This window comes from Manis pentadactyla, chromosome 10 (assembly GCF_030020395.1).
Source record: "Manis pentadactyla isolate mManPen7 chromosome 10, mManPen7.hap1, whole genome shotgun sequence".
NCBI lineage: Eukaryota > Metazoa > Chordata > Mammalia > Pholidota > Manidae > Manis > Manis pentadactyla.
The window spans coordinates 87,693,512-87,714,467 of NC_080028.1; the positions used below are offsets into that span (position 1 = coordinate 87,693,512).

General features: G+C 41.3%; 2 protein-coding genes across 2 annotated transcripts in view; both read left to right on the plus strand.

The window, feature by feature from the left end:
• TPST1 (tyrosylprotein sulfotransferase 1) overlaps nt 1–20,956 on the plus strand; it is a 591,927-nt gene that overhangs the window by 510,233 nt on the left and 60,738 nt on the right. The gene's annotated exons all lie outside the window — the stretch shown is intronic.
• TMEM248 (transmembrane protein 248) overlaps nt 13,435–20,956 on the plus strand; it is a 30,102-nt gene continuing 22,580 nt past the window's right edge. Inside the window, exon 1 of the mRNA XM_036907901.2 lies at nt 13,435–13,740. The gene's annotated coding sequence lies outside the window, so the exon portion shown is untranslated. The remainder of the gene's footprint in view (nt 13,741–20,956) is intronic.

Sequence of the window (20,956 nt, forward strand, 5' to 3'; positions counted from 1 at the left end):
CAGCATATAGATGTATCTTGCTTTTTTATCCATTCTTTTACTCTGTATCTTTTGATTGGTGCATTCAATCCATTTACCTTTAGGGTAATTATCGAAAGATATGTACTTATTGCCATTGCAGGTTTGGTTTTGTGGTTACCAAAGGTTCAAGAGTATCTTCTTTACTATCTAACCATCTAACTTAGCTCTCTTATTAAGCTTTATAAACACAGTGTAATGATTCTTTATTTCTCTCCCTTGTTTTTCTTCCTCTTCCATTCTTTATATGTTAGGTGTTTTATTCTGTACTCTTTTGTGTTTCCTTTGACTGTTTTGTGAATATTCTATTTATTTTTTTGCCTTAAGTTAATATTTGGTTGGTCAGCTTTCTTTGCTGTGATTTTATTTTCTCTGATGACATCTCTTTAGCCTTAGGAGTGCTTTCATCTAGAGCAGTCCCTTTAAAATACCCTATAGGAGTCGTTTGTGGGAGGCAAATTCCCTCAACCTTTGCTTCTCTGGAGATTGTTGAATCCCTCCTTCAAATTTACATGATAATCGTGCTGGATGCAGTATTCAATGCCATTCTGTTTCATTGCATTAAATATATCATGCCATTCTCTTCTTTCCTGTTAGGTTTCTGTTAATAAGTCTGATGATAGCCTGATGGGTTTTCCTTTGTAGGTAATCTTTTTTTTCTCTCCTGCTGCATTTAGTGCTCTGTCCCTGTCTTTGATCTTTGCCATTTTAATTATTATATGTCTTGGTGTTGTCCTCCTTGGTTCCCTTGTGTTGGGAGATCTTTGGGCTTCTATGGTTGGAGAGATTATTTCCTTCCCTAGCTTGGGGAAGTTTTCAGCAATTATTTCTTCAAAGACATTTTCTATCCCTTTTTCTCCCTCTTCTTCTTCTGGTACCCCTGTAATGCGAATATTGTTCCGTTTGGTTTGGTCACACAGTTCTCTCAATATTTCATTCCTAGAGATCCTTTTATCTCTCTCTGTCTCAGTTTCTCTGTATTCCTGTTCTCTGATTTCTATCCTGTTAACAGTCTCTTGCACCTCTTTCAGTTTGCTCTTAATCCCTTCTGTCGATTATTTCATTTCTGTATTCTCCCTCTGGTCTTAATCCCTTAGCTCTTTCATATTTCTCTGCAGGTCCATCTGCATGGTTATGACTTTTATTTTGAATTATTTTTCTGGAAGATTGGCTATATCTATCTTCCCTGGCCCTCTCTCTGGAGTTGTCTGATTGATTTTTGACTGGACCAGATTCTTTTACCTTTTCATGGTGAAAGAAGTGTTCACAGGCAGATGGCACTTGTGTCAACTGGGATAACAAAGTCCCTTCCTGCTTGTTGGTTGTCTTGCCCTTTTTTGCTGCCTGTGCCATCTACCCACACACCAGGAGCAGCCTCTGGGAAAATCTCCTGAGCTTCTGTGAGCAAAGCCACCCTCAGGGTAGTGTAGAGCACTGCAGGGGGTCTCAGCCATGCTGGGTGTGTTCTCCTGCAAGAATGGCACCCCTTCATGCCTTCTGGACCTTGTTCTGGCTCCTGCTACCTGTCCTGGTTAGCTGCACACTTGGAGGAGACTCTGTGGTTGCTGTGGGCATGTCTCCTCTCTGGCTGCTCTGCAGCTGTGGTGGGTCAACGGTTTGCTTGCAGCACCAGCCAGGGGGAATGAATGTTAGGCTGTTTATCACTGTTAGGGGCTTCAGGGGTGTGTTATCCACCAAGGGGTTAGGGAGTCTGAAGTTTCTCAAGATTCCCAGCCTGCTTGGCTGAGTGTGCTGGGATGATTTTGTCCAGTTGTTGAGCCCTTGTCCCTTTAAGACTTTAAAAAAGTGCCAGGTTTTTTTTTGTCCCAGAGAAACCTGCTGTGGGGACTCGCTTGCTGTCTCCATCTTGAATTTTCCTTTTCTGTTTCTCTAATATCCAGTATACCATGCAATGTGTGTCTGTGCTCCCAGTGCAGATTACTAGGGCTGGTTATTTGAAAGTCCTGTGCTTCCACTCCCTCCCCAATCTGATTCTTTTCCTTCCACTGATGAGCTGGGGTGGGGGGAATGCTCGGGTCCTGCTGGGTCATGGCTTTGTATCTTACCCTTTTCGTGAGACGCTGAGTTCTCCCAGATGTAGATGAAGCCTGGCTGTTGTACTGTATCTTCTGGTTTCTCTTTTAGGAATAGTTGTGTTTGTTGTATTTTCAAAAATATATATGGTTTGGGAAGAGATTTCCACTACCCTACTCACTCCACCATCTTGAGACCTCTCCCTGTTTATAATTTAATACCAATGAGTTTCACTTTAGGAAAAGAATCAGCCTCACTCATGGCACCAAAGCACTAAAAAAGCACTCTGATAGGTTGCATTTTCCAGTAAAAATCACATACACTGAGATACGTCTCCCATCAGTCCAGATCCTGGGCTTCCACTATGAGAATTCCTGGTCCTTGTTCCTGGTGTGCCTAAGCACCTGATCCACCTGTTGACCTGCCAGTCATTCCCATTGTGGTGTGGCCATATTGTCTTAGTATCTGCTCTAGGGGTAAGGCCCTCCTGTCAGGGCTCTGTTACCATGCCAGGCACTCACACCCCATGCCCTTCATCCTGGAATTTGATGCCTGTGAGGCAACCTGATGTGCACTAGGAGGTCTTCTTCCTCAGGATATTCTTTCCTCATTAACATGGACTTACACCAGCCAACTACATCCAGCCCTGCTTCATATTCTCCTAGGGCTCTTTTGTGCCTAGGGGTCAGTGCGGTTGGACCATCCACACATGATGTTGCCATTGAGTACCAACTGCTTTAGCACACTTAGGAAATAAATAGGGAACTCAAGATGCTAAGTCCCCAAGGGGGGAGGTCAACTGAGTAACAGTCCCTCCCAGTGGCTTTGGTCTGGGTGTGGTTCTTTGGTTTGGGTTGGCCACATTGTTTCTCGTACCTCCATGTTGATATTCTGCATTTTAATTTTCAGGAATGTAGGCCAGCTAGATTATATCTACTCCTTTTCCTCTGTCAGTGATTCAAGTACCCCAATTGCCTGTCCCCATCCTTATGGCTTTCCACCTACAGCAAAAGAAAAAATACCTATTTTTACACATAATATTATCACAGATGAGGCCTGCAGGGAGTAACTATTCCTTTCCCTTTGCTCCACTGTCCATGGCCCCTAGTAACCTCTATTCTATTTTCTATCTTAGTCAGGTACCTAGTCTAGTTGCTTCATATAAGTGAAATCACACAATATTTGTTCTTTTTTGTCTATCTTATTTCATTTATCATGTTTTCATGGTTCATCCATGTTGCAGCATATATCAGAATTTCATTCCTCTTTAAGATTATATTCTATTGTGTGTTTATAACATTTCGTTTGTCCAGTCATCTGTTGGTGGACATTTGGATTGTTTCCACTTTTGGGCTATTGCAAATAATGGTGTGATGAACCATGGTATACAAGTATCTGTCTTAGTTCCTGTTTTTTTTTTAGGGGCAAATTTTTATTATCAAAATTTTTTTTGAGAGAGCATCTCTCATATTTATTGATCAAATGGTTGTTAACAACAATAAAATTCTGTATAGGGGACTCAATGCACAATCATTAATCAACCCCAAGCCTAATTCTCAACAGTCTCCAATCTTCTGAGGCATAACGAACAAGTTCTTACATGGTGAACAAGTTCTTATATAGTGAATAAGTTCTTACATGGTGAACAGTGCAAGGGCAGTGATATCACAGAAACTTTCGGTTTTGATCACGCATCATGAACTATAAACAATCAAGTCAGATATGATTATTCATTTGATTTTTATACTTGATTTATTTGTGAATCCCACATTTCTCCCTTATTATTATTATTATTATTTTAAATAAAATGCTGAAGTGGTAGGTAGATGCAAGATAAAGGTAGGAAACATAATTTAGTGCTGTAAGAGGGCAAATGTAGATGATCAGGTCTGTGCCTATAGACTAAGTATCACTCCAAGCTAGACAAGGGCAACAAAACATTCACGAATGCAGAAGATTTCTCTCAAAATGGGGAGGTGAGGTTCTAAGCCAATTTGTTGATCCCCAATTTCTCACCTGATGATCCCCAATTTCTCACCTGATGGCCCCCCTGTGACTGTGCCTATCTTAGGTTGTTCCACCCTTGAGGAATCTTACCCGTCTCTGGCTAACCAGTCATCTTCCGGGGCCATACAGGGAAATGTAAAGTTGGTAAGTGAGAGAGAAGCAATAATCTTTGAAAAGGATAGCTTTCTACTTCTTTGCAGATCTATGCCCTGTGGCTTCTATGCCCAGCATTTCTCTTGAGATATCTTTACCACTTGGAATAATTATGATACTCGGTAATTTTCTATATGAGGCACGAATTCTACTAAAGGGTTGTAATTAAGAAGGAAAAAGAAAAGCTATAGAAGTAGCAGATGGAAGAAAACATGGGAAGATTGATTATTTCTTTGACATATCTTCTTGTAGAGTAACATAAGCATGTATGGGTTTTAACAAACTACTAATTAAATTGCGCACACACATTAACAGAATAGGAATACAGATACATAAAAAGGCAGACCTACAATTACCAGCCATATACAGTGAAACCAAGAAAACCAGTTAGGTACCCTAGGCATTTGTGAAAACTTATCAATGATATGATGGATATTGTCTAAATGAATTTGAATAGTTTGAGAAAAATCAGACAAATTAAAACAACCCATTCCTGGGAACTGTTCACATCCCATATGTTCTTTTAACAGTAGATAGTCTATAGTCACACGATTTTGGAGCACTGCAACTTGCACTTCTCCTAATTCTTGGATATAGATACAGTCAAATTTGTTGTTTTACTGTATGCACAGGCCAGCTTAGATATCTCCTTCTTCATTCCAATGGCAAGTCCAGGAACCGGTGGGATGAATGCAGCTACAACTGCAACAGCGCCAGGATCTTTGTTGAAATTTTTTGATGATCATCTTCTGGAATGACTCTTCCAGAGGATGTTGATGTTGGAAGTTCTTCTTCATATCGTATCTTAATTCGTTTTCTGGGTAGCCAAATTAGGCTTCGATCCTCTGTATAAACACAAACAAATGCTTTGCCCACACTTTGATATGACCTTTATACCATTGTGAAGAACCTATTAGAGATCACCACACAGGAACTGCTTTTTTTTTTTTAAGAGAAAGGAATATTATCACAAAAATGTACTTCCATAGCTGATCATCTGACACCCTTTAAAAGATCAAAATTAAGGATATGTAAAGCATGCATTAATCATTGATTTGCACTTACTTTTATCCAATCAGGGAGTAATCCCCCTTTTCTTTCTCTTTTTTTTTGTTATCATTAATTGATAATTACATGAAGAATATGATGTTTACTAGGCTCTCCCCTATACCAAGTCCCCCCCACAAACCCCATTACAGTCACTGTCCATCAGCATAGCAAAGTGTTGTAGAATCACTACTTGTCTTCTCTGTGTTGCACAGCCCTCCCCTTTCTCCCACCCCCCACATTATACATGCTAATCATAATGCCCCCTTTCTTCCCCCCCTTATTCTTCCCTACCCACCCTTCCTCCCCAGTCCCTTTCCCTGTGGTACCTGTTAGTCTATTCTTGGGTTCTGTGATTCTGCTGCTGTTTTTTTCCTTCAGTTTTTCCTTTGTTCTTATACTCCACAGATGAGTGAAATCATTTGGTATTTCTCTTTCTCCACTTGGCTTATTTCATGGAGCCTAATACCCTCTAGCTCCATCCATGTTGTTGCAAGTGGTAGGATTTGTTTTCTTCTTATGGCTGAATAATATTCCAATGTGTATATGTACCACATCTTCTTTATCCATTCATCTACTGATGGACACTTAGGTTGCTTCCAATTCTTGGCTATTGTAAATAGTGCTGTGATAAACATAGGGGTGCATCTGCCTTTCTCAAACTGGAGTGCTGCATTCTTAGGGTAAATTCCTAGGAGTGGCATTCCTGGGTCAAATGGTAAGTCTATTTTGAGCATTTTGAGGAACCTACATACTGCGTCACACAATGGTTGAACTAATTTACATTCCCACCAGCAGTGTAGGAGGGTTCTGCTTTCTCCACAACCTCGCCAACATTTGTTGTTGTTTGTCTTTTGGATGGTAGCCATCCTTACTGGTGTGAGGTGATATCTCATTATGGTTTTAATTTCCATTTCTCTGACAATTAGCGATGTGGAGCATCTTTTCATGTGTCTGTTGGCCATTTGAATTTCTTTTTTGGAGAACTGTCTGTTTAGTTACTCTGCCCATTTTTTGATTGGATTATTTGATTTTGTTTGTTGAGGCATGTGAGCTCTTTATATATTTTGGATGTCAAGCCTTTATCGGATCTGTCATTTACAAATATATTCTTCCATACTGTAGGGTACCTTTTTGTTCTATTGATGGTGTCTTTTGCTATACAGAAGCTTATCAGCTTAATATAGTCCCACTTGTTCATTTTTGCTTTTGTTTTCCTTACCCAGGGAGATATGTTCAAGAAGAGGTCACTAATGTTTATGTCTAAGAGATTTTTGCCTATGTTTTTTCCTAAGAGATTTATGGTTTCATGACTTACATTCAGGTCTTTGATCCATTTCGATTTTACTTTTGTGTATGGGGTTACACAATGGTCCAGTTTCATTCTCTCACATGTAGCTGTTCAGTTTCGCCAGCACCATCTGTTGAAGAGACTGTCATTTCCCCATTGTATGTCCATCGTTCCTTTATCAAATATTAATTGACCATATATGTTTGGGTTAATGTCTGCAGTCTCTAATCTGTTCCACTGGTCTGTGGCTCTGTTCTTGTGGCAGTACCAAATTGTCTTGATTACTATGGCTTTGTAGTAGAGCTTGAAGTTGGGGAGTGAGATCCCCCCCACTTTATTCTTCTTTCTCAGGATTGCTTTGGCTATTCGGGGTCTTTGGTGGTTCCATATGAATTTTTGAACTATTTCTTCCAGTTCATTGAATATTGTTGCTGGTAATTTGATAGGGATTTCATCAAATCTGTATATTGCTTTGGGCAGGATGGCCATTTTGATGATATTAATTCTTTCTAGCCAAGAGCATGGGATGAGTTTCCATTTGTTAGTGTCGCCTTTAATTTCTCTTAAGAGTATCTTGTAGTTTTCAGGGTATAGGTCTTTCACTTCCTTGGTTAGGTTTATTCCTAAGTATTTTATTCTTTTTGATGCAATTGTGAATGGAGTTGTTTTCCTGATTTCTCTTTCTATTAGTTCATTGTTAGTGTATAGGGTAGCCACGGATTTCTGTGTGTTAATTTTGTAGGCTGCAACTTTGCTGTATTCCAATGTCAGTTCTAGTAGTTTTGGAGTGGAGTCTTTAGGGTTTTTTATGTACAATATAATGTGATCTGCAAATAGTGACAGTTTAACTTCTTCTTTGCCACACTGGATTCCTTGTATTTCTTTGTTTTGTCTAATTGCTGTGGCTAGGACTTCCACTACTATGTTAAGTAACAGTGGGGAGAGTGGGCATCCCTGTCTTGTTCCCGATCTCAGAGGAAAAGCTTTCAGTCTCTTGCTGTTCAGTATGATGTTGGCTGTGGGTTTATCATATATGGCCTTTGTTATGTTGAGGTACTTGCTCTCCATGCCCATTTTGTTGAGAGTTTTTATCATGAATGGATGTTGAATTTTTTCGAATGCTTTTTCAGCATCTACAGAGATGATCATGTGGTTTTTGTCCTTCTTTTTGTTGATGTGGTGGATGATGTTGATGGATTTTCGAATGTTGTACCATCCTTGCATCCCTGGGATGAATCCCACTTGGTCATGGTGTATGATCCTTTTGATATATTTTTGAATTCGGTTTGCTTATATTTTATTGAATATTTCTGCATCTACATTCATCAGGGATATTAGTCTGTAATTTTCTTTTTTGGTGGGGTCTTTGCCTGGTTTTGGTATTAGGGTGATGTTGGCTTCATAGAATGAGTTTGGGAGTACTCCCTCTTCTTCTATTTTTGGGAAAACTTTAAGGAGAATAGGTATTATGTCTTCTCTGTATGTCTGATAAAATTCCGAGGTAAATCCGTCTGGCCCGGGGGTTTTGTTCGGTAGTTTTTTTATTACAGTTTCAAAAAAGAAAAAGTTCATCTTTTGTGTTTCTTCCTTGGTCAGTCTTGTTAGATTGTATTTTTCTAGGAAGTTGCCCATTTCTTCTAGGTTTTCCAGCTTGTTAGCCTATAGCTTTTCATAGTAGTCTTTAATAATTGTTTGTATTTCTGTGGAGTCTGTCATGATTTTTCCATTCTCATTTCTGATTCTGTTGATGTGTGTTGATTCTCTTTTTCTCTTAATAAGTTTGGCTAGAGGCTTATCTATTTTGTTTATTTTCTCAAAGAACCTGCTCTTGGTTTCACTGATTTTTTCTATTGTTTTATTCTTCTCAATTTTGTTTATTTCTTCTCTGATCTTTACTATGTCCCTCCTTCTGCTGACTTCAGGCTTCATTTGTTCTTCTTTTTCCACTTTCGATAATTGTGATGTTAGACTATTCATTTGGGATTGTTCTTCCTTCTTTATGTGTGCCTGGATCGCTATATACTTTCCTCTTAAGACTGCTTTTGCTGCGTCTCACAGAAGTTGGGGCTTTGTGTTGTTGTTATCATTTGTTTTCATATATTCCTTGATCTCTATTTTAATTTGTTCATTGATCCATTGATTATTTAGGAGCATGTTGTTAAGCCTCCATGTGTTTGTGAGCCTTTTTGTTTTCTTTGTACAATTTATTGCTAGTTTTATACCTTTGTGGTCTCAAAAGTTGGTTGGTAGAATTTCAATCTTTTGGAACTTACTGATACTCTTTTTGTGTGCTAGTATGTGGTCTACTCTGGAGAATGTTCCATGTGCACTTGAGAAGAATGTGTATCCTGTTGCTTTAGGATGTAGAGTTCTATAGATGTCTATTTGGTCCATCTGTTCTAGTGTGTTGTTCAGTGTCTCCATGTCCTTACTTATTTTCTGCCCAGTGGATCTATCATTTGGGGGTGAGTGGCGTGTTGAAGTCTCCTAAAATGAGTGTATTGCATTCTATTTCCCCCTTTAATTCTGTTAGTATTTGTTTCACATATGCTGGTGCTCCTGTGTTGGGTGCATATATATTTAGAATGGTTATATCCTCTTGTAGGGCTGAGCCCTTTATCATTATGTAATGTCCTTCTTTATCTCTTGTTTCTTTGTTTTGAAGTGTATTTTGTCTGGTACTAGTACTGCAACCCTGCTTTCTTCTCTCTGTTTTTTCCCTAAAATATGTTTTTCCATCCCTTGACTTTTAGTCTGTGCATGTCTTTGGGTTTGAGGTGAGTTTCTTGTAAGCAGCATATAGATGGGTCTTGCTTTTTTATCCATTCTGTTATTCTGTGTATTTTGATTGGTGTATTCAGTCCATTACATGGTGACTATTGAAAGATATGTACTTATTGCCATTGCAGGCTTTAGATTCATGGTTACCTAAGGTTCAAGGTTAGCTTCTTTAGTATCTTACTGCCTAACTTAGCTCGCTTATTGAGCTGTTATATACACTGTCTGGAGATTCTTTTCTTCTCTCCCTTCTTATTCCTCCTCCTCCATTCTTTATATGTTGGTTGTTTTATTCTGTGCTCTTTTGTGTTTCCTTTAACTACTTTTGTGGGTAGTTGATTTTATTTTTTGCCTTTGGTTAGTATTTGGTTAGTCTGTTTTCTTTGCTGTGATTTTATTTTCTCTGGTGACATCTGTTTAGTCTTAGGAGTGTTCCCGTCCAGAACAGTCCCTCTAAAATACCCTGTAGAGTAGGTTTGTGGGAGGCAAATTCCCTCAACTTTTGCTTGTCTGGGAATTGTTTAATCCCTCCTTCATATTTAAATGATAATCGTGCTGGATACAGTATTCTTGGTTCAAGGCCCTTCTGTTTCATTGCATTAAATATATCATGCCATTCTCTTCTTGCCTTTAAGTTTCTGTGAAAAGTCTGATGGTAGCCTGATGGGCTTTCCTTTATAGGTGACCTTTTTCTCTCTCGCTGCCTTTAAAACTCTTTCCTTGTCCCTGATCTTTGCAATTTTAATTATTATGTGTCTTGGTGTTGTCCTCCTTGCGTCCTTTCTTTTGGGAGTTCTGTGTATTTCCGTGGTCTGTTTGATTATTTCCTCCCCCTGTTTGGGGAAGTTTTTCAGCAATTATTTCTTCAAAGACACTTTCTATCCCTTTTTCTCTCTTCTTCTTCTTCTGGTACCCCTATAATATGGATATTGTTCCTTTTGGATTGGTCACACAGTTCTCTGAATATCGTTTCATTCCTGGAGATCCTTTTATCTCTCTCTGTGTCAGCTTCTATGCGTTCCTGTTCTCTGGTTTCTATTCTATCAATGGCCTCTTGCATCTCATCCACTCTGTTTATAAATCCTTCCAGAGTTTGTTTCACTTCTGTAATCTCCTTCTGTACGTCTGTAATCTCCCTCCATATGTCTGTAATCTCCCTCCAGTCTTCATCCCTTAGCTTTTGTATATTTCTCTGCATCTCCATCAGCATCTTTATGATTTTTATTTTGAATTAATTTTCAGGAAGACTGATTAGGTCTGTCTCCTTCTCAGCTGTTTTCTCTGTTGTCTTTGCCTCAAATTTTGCCTTTTCATGGCGATAGAGATAGTTTGCAGAGCTGGCACGTGTAGTGGCTGGAAGAACTTCCCTTCTTGTTGGTTTGTGGTCTTCCTCTCCTGGGAGAACAGCGACCTCTAGTGGCTTGTGTTGGGCAGCTGAGTGCAGACGGGACTTCTGATTCTTGCCCGGCCACTATGGAATTTATCTCTGCTGTTGCTGTGGGTGTGGCCTCGGGTTGCTGCTCCGATATGGTGGAGCCGCATTGGAGGGGGAATGGCCGGGAGGCTATTTATCTCTGTGAGGGGCCTCCGTGCTCTCTGCTGCCCAGGGGGTTAGAGTGCCCAGAGTTCCCCAGAATCCCTTCTGCTGGACTAAGTGTCCCAGGATACTTCCGTCCGGTTTTGCAGTCCCTGTCCCTTTAAGACTTCCAAAAACCACTCACTTTTCTTTGTCCCCAGGGTGCCGGCTGCAGGAACCTGCTCACAGGTCTTACTGTCCTGTTTCCCTAGTATCCAGGACCCCACACATGCACTGTGTCTGCGCTCTGTTGCGGATGGCTAGGGCTGGCTATTTAGCAGTCCTGGGCTCCCTCTACCTCCCCGCTCCGACTCCTCTCCTCCCGTCCGGTGCTGGGGTGTGGGGCGCTCAGGTCCCACCAGGCCAGGGCTTGTATCTTACCCCCTTCACGAGGCGCTGGGTTCTCACAGGTGTAAATGTAGTCTGGATGTAGTCCTGTGTCTTCTGGTCTCTCTTTTCAGAAGAGTTGTCTTTGTTGTATTTTCAAAAATACATGTGGTTTTGGGAGGAGATTTCCACTGCCCTAGTCACGCCGCCATCTTGGCTCCACCTCTTAGTTCCTGTTTTTAATTCTTTTGGGTATATTCCTACGATTAGACTTGCTGATCATAGATAGTGTAGTTCTAGGTTTAACTTTCTGAGGATCCACCACACTCTTTTCCACGGTGGTCAGATCACTTGTTGGCTCTTCGAAAGAGGAGGTTTTGATAAACAGTCCCTTGCCCCAAGAACCTTCAGAGTCAAAGCTAAGAGACCATAGTTTTCCTCCCTGATCAACGACTATTAATTTATGGCTTACTTCTGCGGACTGATTCAACCATAATTTACCTATCTATGTTTGGTGTTGACATTAAGTTGGATTTTCCCTTTAACAACAATTTGTAGGCTTCTTTCCCCTCAGTGGGACAATTTTTTGGCTTCCCTTCCTCCATACACCATTAATTTTAACCCAATCCTTTCCCTCTGAAGCAGATTCTCTTATTGCCCACTGGACAAGTTGTATTGCTGGTAGCAGCATGAGACACGGATCCATCCCCTTCAGTTCTTCTTATTGGATAAGTGCAGAGAAATACAACTGTCCCATCCACCAGGCAAGAAGACACTTCAACAGTCAGCTCTGACTTAATAAGGTGTGGGGACAGGACAGTCAGTCCCATCAATGCCTTTGGAATTCCTGCCAGTTCGGTCCAAATGAATGGACATGGTGCCTTTCTGTGGAATATTTCCTACCTCTGGAGCCCTTAATTGTAGTCCCATTTCAGAGACTACCAGGTCCAGTACTGAAATTGTGTACAGCAGGGAGACTCCTGTGTGAGTTCCTCTGCCTAATATTACCCTTTATTCTGCCTCAAGATGCACCACCAAAGCACAGAGGTAAGGGAGGCACCACCACCGCATACATTTAAAAAAATCACTTTCAAACTTTTAACCAACCTTTAATTTGATCCCTTTCACAGTAGCATCCTATAGCCCTCTGGATTAATTCTACTAATTCATTAGCAGGCCTGAGCAGGCCTGTAACTGTGTTCCCCTAGCCAGCAGACCTGTAAGAGTCACTTCTCCACCCCTGGCCATTTCAGCCCCCATTGGCAAAGGGCCCTGGGAGGCTGGGAGTTGGGTCAAGAGACCCCAGCCTTTAGGTCAATCTTTTTCTTCCACTATGTCCTTGACTTTCTTAAAAATAGGAATGTCAGTTATTTTTTATTTTGAAGTAATCTCAATCTTAAAGAAAATTTGCAAGTATGGGTCAAAGAACTACTACTGCCTTTATATTAAATGTGGTCATTTTGGACTCTGATGATTTAGGCTCATTGGAAACTTTTGTTTCTGAAATTTCTCTAAGCTTTGGTAATTTACATCCTAGGGATTTTCAGGAGACTCAGCTGTGGGAACCCTGGTTTCCCATGAAATTTTATCAAGGTTTCAGTGGCATTCTGTCAATTCCTCCTTTTTCACAATGTTTTAAAATTAACCGTCTGAAGAGTTCCACGTGAGTCGAGTCCAGATTGTTAACAGAGGATATGGAGTGGGCTGAAATAGTCCTTTCTAGTCAACAGTATTCATTTGTTTTTTTCTCAATTCTTAGTGAGTGTTACAAACATCCTTTATTATGGCTTCTTGTGCAGACGTGTGTGCGAATGTTTCTACAGGGTAGAACACTCTGCAGAGGATGCACCTCTTCAGTATTACTGGATAATGCCAAGTTATTTCACAAATTATGCTTTCATCAGCAGTGATTACTGCACGAGCACACAAAGAGCTGTACACACACGCACACCATACACACCTTCGAACGAGCAAACCTATACTCACACGGATCACACAGCACACACTTAATACGCGCGCAGACCCACACATGCGCACCACGAACTCCCACACGCCCAGCACCACACTGACAGATTCACACACGTACGTCATGCACTCCACGCCTGTATGCACTCGGACCACGTACTCGCACGCAATCACCCTCCACGTAACCCCCTCAGAGGGCGTGGTCACCGCTGTCCGTGACTGAGGAATCTTGTCCCGGCCGCGCCGCCGTCAGGCGCCAGGTGTCGGAGGTCAAGGCAGCGTTGGCAGTGGCGTTTTTTCCCCACCCGGAAGACGCGGTGCTGGAGCCCGAGACCGGTCCTTGTCGCGGTGGCGGGAGCCGGACTGGCCTCTGGTCCTCGCGTCGGCCCCGTGGAGCCGGACGCTGTCCCGGCGCGGCGGGGAGGATGGTGCCGAGCGGCCCTGGTCCCACCGCGCGCCGCCGCGGGTGAGCTCTGAGCGGTCGCGGGCGTCCGCCGAGCAGCTGGCCGGCCGGGCCCGTTGCGGGCCGTTCCCACCGGGCAGGGTGAGTCGGGGCGTGCTGGCCGGGGGTGGGCTCGGGGGCTCTGCTGGTCGCGAGCGGCCCGCGCAGCCGGGTTTCTCCATCGCGTCTCAGTACTGCAGCCCCCGCCCCAGCTGCTGTGTGTGTGTGTGTATTGGGGATGTAATGGGGATCGCCCCTCACTACCCCTGGTCCGGCCTGCGCTGGTGGCCTCGGCCTGGTTACCCAGCACCAGAGGTTATCCACCCTCATGCCCGGAGCAAGGGTTCTTTCTGCCCTCGAGATGGCTGGGCTGTCCACGAATGAGGCTGAGGCCTGGATAATTTGGCTTTGGCACTGGGAGCATTTTGGTAGTTTGCCGCTTTTGACGTTGGGTCATGTTTGCATTACTTATGTTTGCAAATATACACGGCTTAGAAGATGGGAGGGAGAGACTCACGTGTGTGCAGAAACTGAAACAGTTTTATGTGTCAAGCTTGGTAAATATCTAGAGATGGGGTGGATTATCACCTTCACTCATTTTAATAAACTCAATTAAAGGAGTCACTTGAAGGTAATCTGGATCCATGTACTTACAGTTCCCTTGGTAGGCCTCATCAGGAATAATATAAGGCGTGTGCTGTTTTGAATTGTGTGAACACCATAACACATGGATAGCTGGTGAGGGGGCCTGTGTTGAAGAATCCCATATCTGTAGTTCTCAACTAGCAGATTACAGCCCTTACTCAGTGATGAATGAGTTTCTCTGCAGCCCGCTTTAAAGCAGGAGTGATTTTGGCTCCTCCTGCACTGCTGTTTTCCTGCCTGAAAGGTGAGCTGCTCTGCGAAGTAGTGGGAAGAAAAATCCAAAGGCTGGTGACAAATTGTGATAAAGTGGTTTGTCCCTATAGCACTCTTTTTGGTCAGCTTGGGGGTCTGTAGATGAATGCTCCCCGTCAGCGCTTGAACAGTAGGACCACCTTCCTGTTTCCTCATGTTAGCTAAGGATTCTGAAAGGAAATAGACCTGTTGTGCAACTAAGATATACTTCATGACTGCAAGCGTATTTATTTACTCTCTAAAAGTAAGGAGACACTGTATTGACTCCCTAGTAAAGGCATGGGAAGAATTTCTGGGGCTTAATTGAGCTGGCCTGGAATCCTCGCTGCCACCTGCCACTGGGTACTGAGATCCCAAAAGCTGATGGAGCTGCACTTTCTCTGTTGGAGCTGTAGCTGCAGGTGCTGCAGGGAAGAGGGACAGACCTAAGTGCAAATACAGTTTCTGCCCGCATGGAATTTACCTAGAGAAAGTGATAGGCTGTAAAACGTGGCAGGTCTTAATTGCCATAAGGAGATACCAACTATTAGGGATTTTGTTATGGTTAGTTTCAGAAAAGGTTTCATAAAGTAAGTGACTTTGAGGTGAACCTCGGAGTATCATGAGGATTTGTGTCATTCAGGATTCACTGGTTAATGAAAGGGGTAGGGCCCGTTTGTAGAGCAGCACCCATACTAGGAAACTGGAAAATAGGTGCCTAGAAATAATCAACAGAGGCAGCCAATTATGGGTTAAATGCTGTTTCAAGACAGAAAAGCTGTCTTCTAGTGGATTTCTGAGTTCTAGTGAATTGTTTTTATTTGATGAGCTTGTCTTGTTCTGTTAAGCAGCCAGTGACCTAAAGCAGTGCTTATTTTAAGAACAGTAAAAGAGATGCTCATTGTATTTAATGACATCTAGTTAACTTCACAGAAATGCTGTCTTATCCAGTAATTGTCCAAGAATCTTTGAAGCTGTTCAAACAGGATACCATGTACTTGCTCCTGAACATTATAACTAGTCTGAGGGTCTCGGTGGCTTCAACCTTAGCCTTTCTTTACACATGCTCAGAACTGGGTCATCTTAACTTTCTAATGCATCTTTTTGACTCTTCTCCCTGCCCACTGCTCTATCTCCTTCTTGTTATAGACAAGCACCTGAAAAAGGGTGACCCTAACAGAGGACAGGGAAGGCAGGTCTATGGGATGTTTTTGTCAATAGTAACATGCCACAGATTTCAGTTGCCATGTAAGAGGGCCTTAACATTTTTAATTTGTTTTTTTTTTTAACTATGACATTCCAATTAAAATGAACACAAAGGAAATGGAGGAAATATAGGATTTTAGCAAGTTGAATTTCCATTTAGGATTAATCTTGATAAGTGTGAAAATCGTTTAATTATCTTTCCCAGGTACAAATTGAATAAATTTGACAAGAGGTTTATAGCTCTCTTTCTGTGTATAATTACATACAGGTGTCATCCAGGGGTCTACAAGACAGTCTTTCTTCAAAGTGCTGTCATTTGCCAGTTGGACTTCTATGGTGTTTGGTTAAAAGTGCAGTTTTCAAAACATCTTCCTCTCTTTACACTGAGTTTGGATGTTACAATATCATATTGAGTGTTTAGTGTTCATTTAATCTTGTCATTGTTCATGATTTGTTTTCTTAAGTACTTATTAATTAAGCCCCAAATCATTAAATTCTAATGTGGGGATACTTTTAACTTGGTTTTCTAAATGGTCAGCGATTAAAAATAAAAAACAGAAACTATTTTCTATTTTGGGACCATGGTAAACTTACTTTTTAAAAAAGGGAGAGGGCATGTTGGAAGTTATGGTGATTTTATATCATGATTTTGAAAGTGGAGCCATGCATTCATTAATTATAAGTGAATAGAAATATAGCTAAAGTTTGAGTTTTGGAAATAAGTCTGGTTACAAACATGTAATCAGCTCGTGTTGATCCTTTCCTTTTTGTCTTTCTTCAAGTACTGATGTTGCCTAAAACGTACATTTAGTAACTAAAACTTTATGCTTTCTGTTGTGGTTTTCTCTTGATCGTTTAAAATTGTTACTGTGAAAGTCTCTTCTACACTATGAATTGTATTAGATTAAGAAACAAACCATTGGCGGAAGATTCCACTCAGCTTCGCTTTATATGCTAAATGGATGAGAGTGCTGGGATAGGAGTTGCCTTGCTAAAGAAATGGAAAGTAGGTTAACCATTTTAAATTTAAAAGAAGTCAGTCTTAATTGTGGTTTTATTGATCAATGACTAAAATGCCCTTTATATATCCATGGCATGTGAAATTTTTGTTGCATTTGGCTTGAAACCTGCTTATCAACCCTGGTACTGTGATTAATGGCACAGCTATTGGGATCAATGAATTAAGTCAGAGTCTGTCTCTGCCACTTATTTGCATTATAATCTTGCACAAAATACTTAACTCTTTTGACTCAGTTTTCTCTTCTGTACAGTGAAAGTAGTACTATCTATCTCATGGTATTGGTGAAGATTAAAAAGTGTGATGTATGTAAATCACTTGGCATGGCGCCTACACAAGGCACATTGCCAACAGTAGTGATTAAGAATGATGCTGTCACTCTCTCCTCAGCCCTTTGTAATCTGCTTTCTGACTTCATGGCATCACCCTAGTGAAAGGGGTTGCACTTATATCACTACAAATGTCTTTATTGCAAACTTGTATGGATACTTTTCAGTTTTAAATCTCATTTAATGTGGTTGACTTTTTATTTAAACCCATAACATTTACTGGCCAGTAAGCACTTAATGGTTAATGCATGGGATCTGGAGGCTAACTGGATTTGAAGGCTTAATGCTGTTTGACCTTGGGCAAGTTAGGTAACTTCCTCATGCCTTAATTTCCTCATCTGTAAATGCAGATGTTTGGAGGATCATATAAAATACATGCAAAATTCTAGAACTGTATGCCTCTCTCACAAAGAGTGGGCAGTGATATTAGATGCTTTTAAGCACCTGCTTGGCACTACTCACTGTGTGAGGTGGGAAGACTGCAGAAACAACATCCTGGAAATGAGAGAAAACATGAGCAGTATACATTTGTACTTCAGTTTGGCTGAAGAAGGCAGTCGGGGATGGAGTAAGAGCTGCTTTTGAGACATTTAAGAGGTGGGAGAGAGAGGACTGATAACTGGTAACTGCTTATAGAAGAGAAAGTCAGGAATGGCTGCAGGGGTCACTGGGTAGATGGCTGTTTTTTTCATTTTGAGGAGGGGCTGGTTTGGCAACTTTGGATACGTTTTGGCCTTATTTTGGTTCATGGTGCCTGTGGGTCATCTAAATAAGAGAGCTCCAGCAGGTGGATGTCTGGGTCAGGAGAGAGGAGATAACGTAAAGTTGACAAGAAGCTATGAATGAGTGTATTCGTCTTCAGCAGAGGCCCAGCGAGAGCTCAGGGGGAGCACCAGCTTTTGAAGAAGATGAGAAGGAAGGGGTGGCCAGATAACTGAATGGAAAGCCAGAGGAGTAAGGGCGTGGAAGCTAGAAGACAGTGTGACCCTTGGTGTCAAATGCCACAGGGAGGTTAGTTAAGGACTGAAACTCAGACTTCGGCATTAGCATCTGAGACTGTACTGGAGACCTTGAGTTTTCCTCTGTCTTCATTGCTATGCATTTGCCTCTCTGAGGGTGTATTTTGCCAGTACTCCCCACGTCTTCATAGGGGAGGGAGGATGGTTTCTACTCAGTGTTCAGGTAGCTGGGTGCAGGAGATTGCACAGGCTTTTTTGAGACCAGCACATGTCCTCATCTCTGCTAAGAGTTGGATAATCTGGCACCACATCTTTTAATGTTCTTTATTAGGCTCAGGGTTTGCAACCCTGGCCTTAAAGCCCTTTGAATTTCTCAAACATCAGAGAATATTTGAGGAATGCCACTTTAGTTTTTACCAATATGGGCCCCTCTCCCACATTAAGGTGAGTCCTCTCAGCCTGGTCTCTCTTCTGCCATTCTCTCGTAGCATAAGAGCTGTGTATTTTCTGAGGGGGACATGCACAGCAGACTTGCCTCTCATCCTTCCTTCTCCCTTATTCTCCCTGTGGTATTCCCCCCAGTTCCTATCCTCTTCAGAAATTTGCAAAGGGCGTGACTTTATAGGAGAGCTTCAAGGAATTTCCCATTTAGCCTAAGGTCGAAAATCTAGGTTAAGAAGAATGGTGGTGTTCACGTGAAGTGAACTTTTTGGTTTGGGCCACAGGTAGTGAGTGGTTCAGTGTATCTTAAATAAAAATAAGTTAGGAAATATTTATCAAATATTATCTGGGAATATGGTATTACTATCCTGTCCAAAGATTCCAATTTTAAACTTGGACAAGTAGCCATACTTGAAAGTGTATGGGCTTTGGAGAGAGGGAGGGAACCTCCGTGAAGTGTTGTTCACCTGTTGCCTCAGTTTCCTCATCCCTGTTACCTCCTTACCATTCAATCTCCCCTGCCAGGGCATGATTTCAGACGTCACCAGTGATCTTGCCAGATGGAGGATCATTCATGCAAGCCCAGTTTAATCTGAGTGCTTTTTAAAGAACAGAGAGGCTCAGAGATCCCTGCTTTTCTTACTCTTAAGACTGACTAGTTTATTTAGCCACATTTGGCCGAAAGCTCTTCCTTCTTGAAACTCGTCTTCCCTGTAGGGACACCTCACCATCCCAGGCACCCTTTTGCACCCCTGCTGCCCCCACCCAGGGCCTCCCACTGGCCCACTACCTCTGCCCTAATGGAGGAGCCCATGCTTGACTGTAGAACCTCTGTGCCCACCTACCCCAGCAGCGTGAAGTACTGGATTGTCTGCAGGGGTCTAGCCTAAGTGTTCTTTCTCATTTTATTCTTGGTTTCTTACAGATCCCTCCAAGTACAAGTCATGCAGGTTAAGCTTTGCCTTTCTTTAGCAGCAGGATGAATTAGAGGACTACCCTGTTTTCTGTTTTTGTTTCTCGGTTGTTTTAAGAAATCTCGTTTTTTCCTGTTTATTGCCATTATTAATGAAGAATATGAATAGAATTAAGATTTACTGAAGTTTTATTTTGACCACAAGACCACCAGGATCAATTGAAAATTATTTATATTTATAAGTTTTATTGTTAGAAATTATTACAAAGGAAATACATATTCATGATGGAAATTTTCAAACTAGAAAAAGAAGAAAGATATGCAGTCTCACCAGCTAGAAATAACCATCACTGTTTGCATTTGAAGGTATATTATGTCTTTTTACCCCATCTGGGTGCTGTGTGTGCACACACATTCTTTTACCTAAAACCCTATAATAAGAAATAGCCTTGTTCTGTGTATGTTGCTTTAGATCCTGTTTTTAATAGCTGCAAGTGTCCCTATTAGGGATACATCATGCTTTAACTATTTCCCTGCTATTGTTGGATATCTAGTTTTCCACTCTTTACTATTTTAAACACTCCTGAAGTAATTATCTTATTAGTTAAATCTTTGTTTTCAGCAGTAGGTGTTTCCGCCAGTCAGGTTCTTAGAAGTAAAGTTGCAGAGGTAAGAGTGTGTTAGGATCAGATGCTGTATTAATCTGTATAACCAATTGGTTGCTAGACAGTTTGTAACAGCCTTTTCCCTTTCCTTTAAAGTAACTCCTCTTTCTCCTAACTCATGAGTTGCTTGAGGTAACTGAGCTAATCTCACTATTGCCTTTTGCTTTCTTAAACTGCCACCTGATGTTTATTGTTGTCTTTGAACCAGTCTTAGAGCACTACTGTATCAACGGACTTTAATCATGTAACCTCACATGCTCGTGAAATTAACTTTGGCAGTGTCCCATTGCTTTAAATCTCTAGACTTTCCAGAGAGGTAGCTTCACAGCCCTGGTCATTTCTCTCTTTTTTCTGGTGAAAGCCTCTAATTGGAGTTGGGATGAATCTAGGGGAAGCGGAGCTGGAGAGTGTACCTTCTCTCTGTCTACTTTTCTTCTCCTCTTACATACAGAGCTTAACTTAGTTAAAAATGACATTTACTGTTGTGAAGATTACAGTAATTTTCTTGTAATGCTTTGCAAAGGAAATAAATTTGTTTAGCCTTTGTTAATTTTATATTTGAAAACACTTGTGAATGATGGAAAGGAATTTTAAGTTTGAAATATTCATACTTTTAATAGTTCTGTTAAAAAATAAAAAGTGTTTTCACTTTTTTAAGTAAATACAGTAGGCCTTCTCTGGGACTTTCTCTAAATTGGCTTATGTTGATATGTGATAATTTGAAAGACTTATTTTTTAAGAACCGTTTTAGGTTCACAGCAAACTTGAGGAAGGTACAGAGATTTCCTATATAATACTGCCTCCACACACCCATATCCTCCCTCATCATCAAGGTCCCCATCAGAGTGATAAATCTGTTGCAATTGATGACCCTACATTGATACATCATATCACCCAAAGTCTACAGTTTA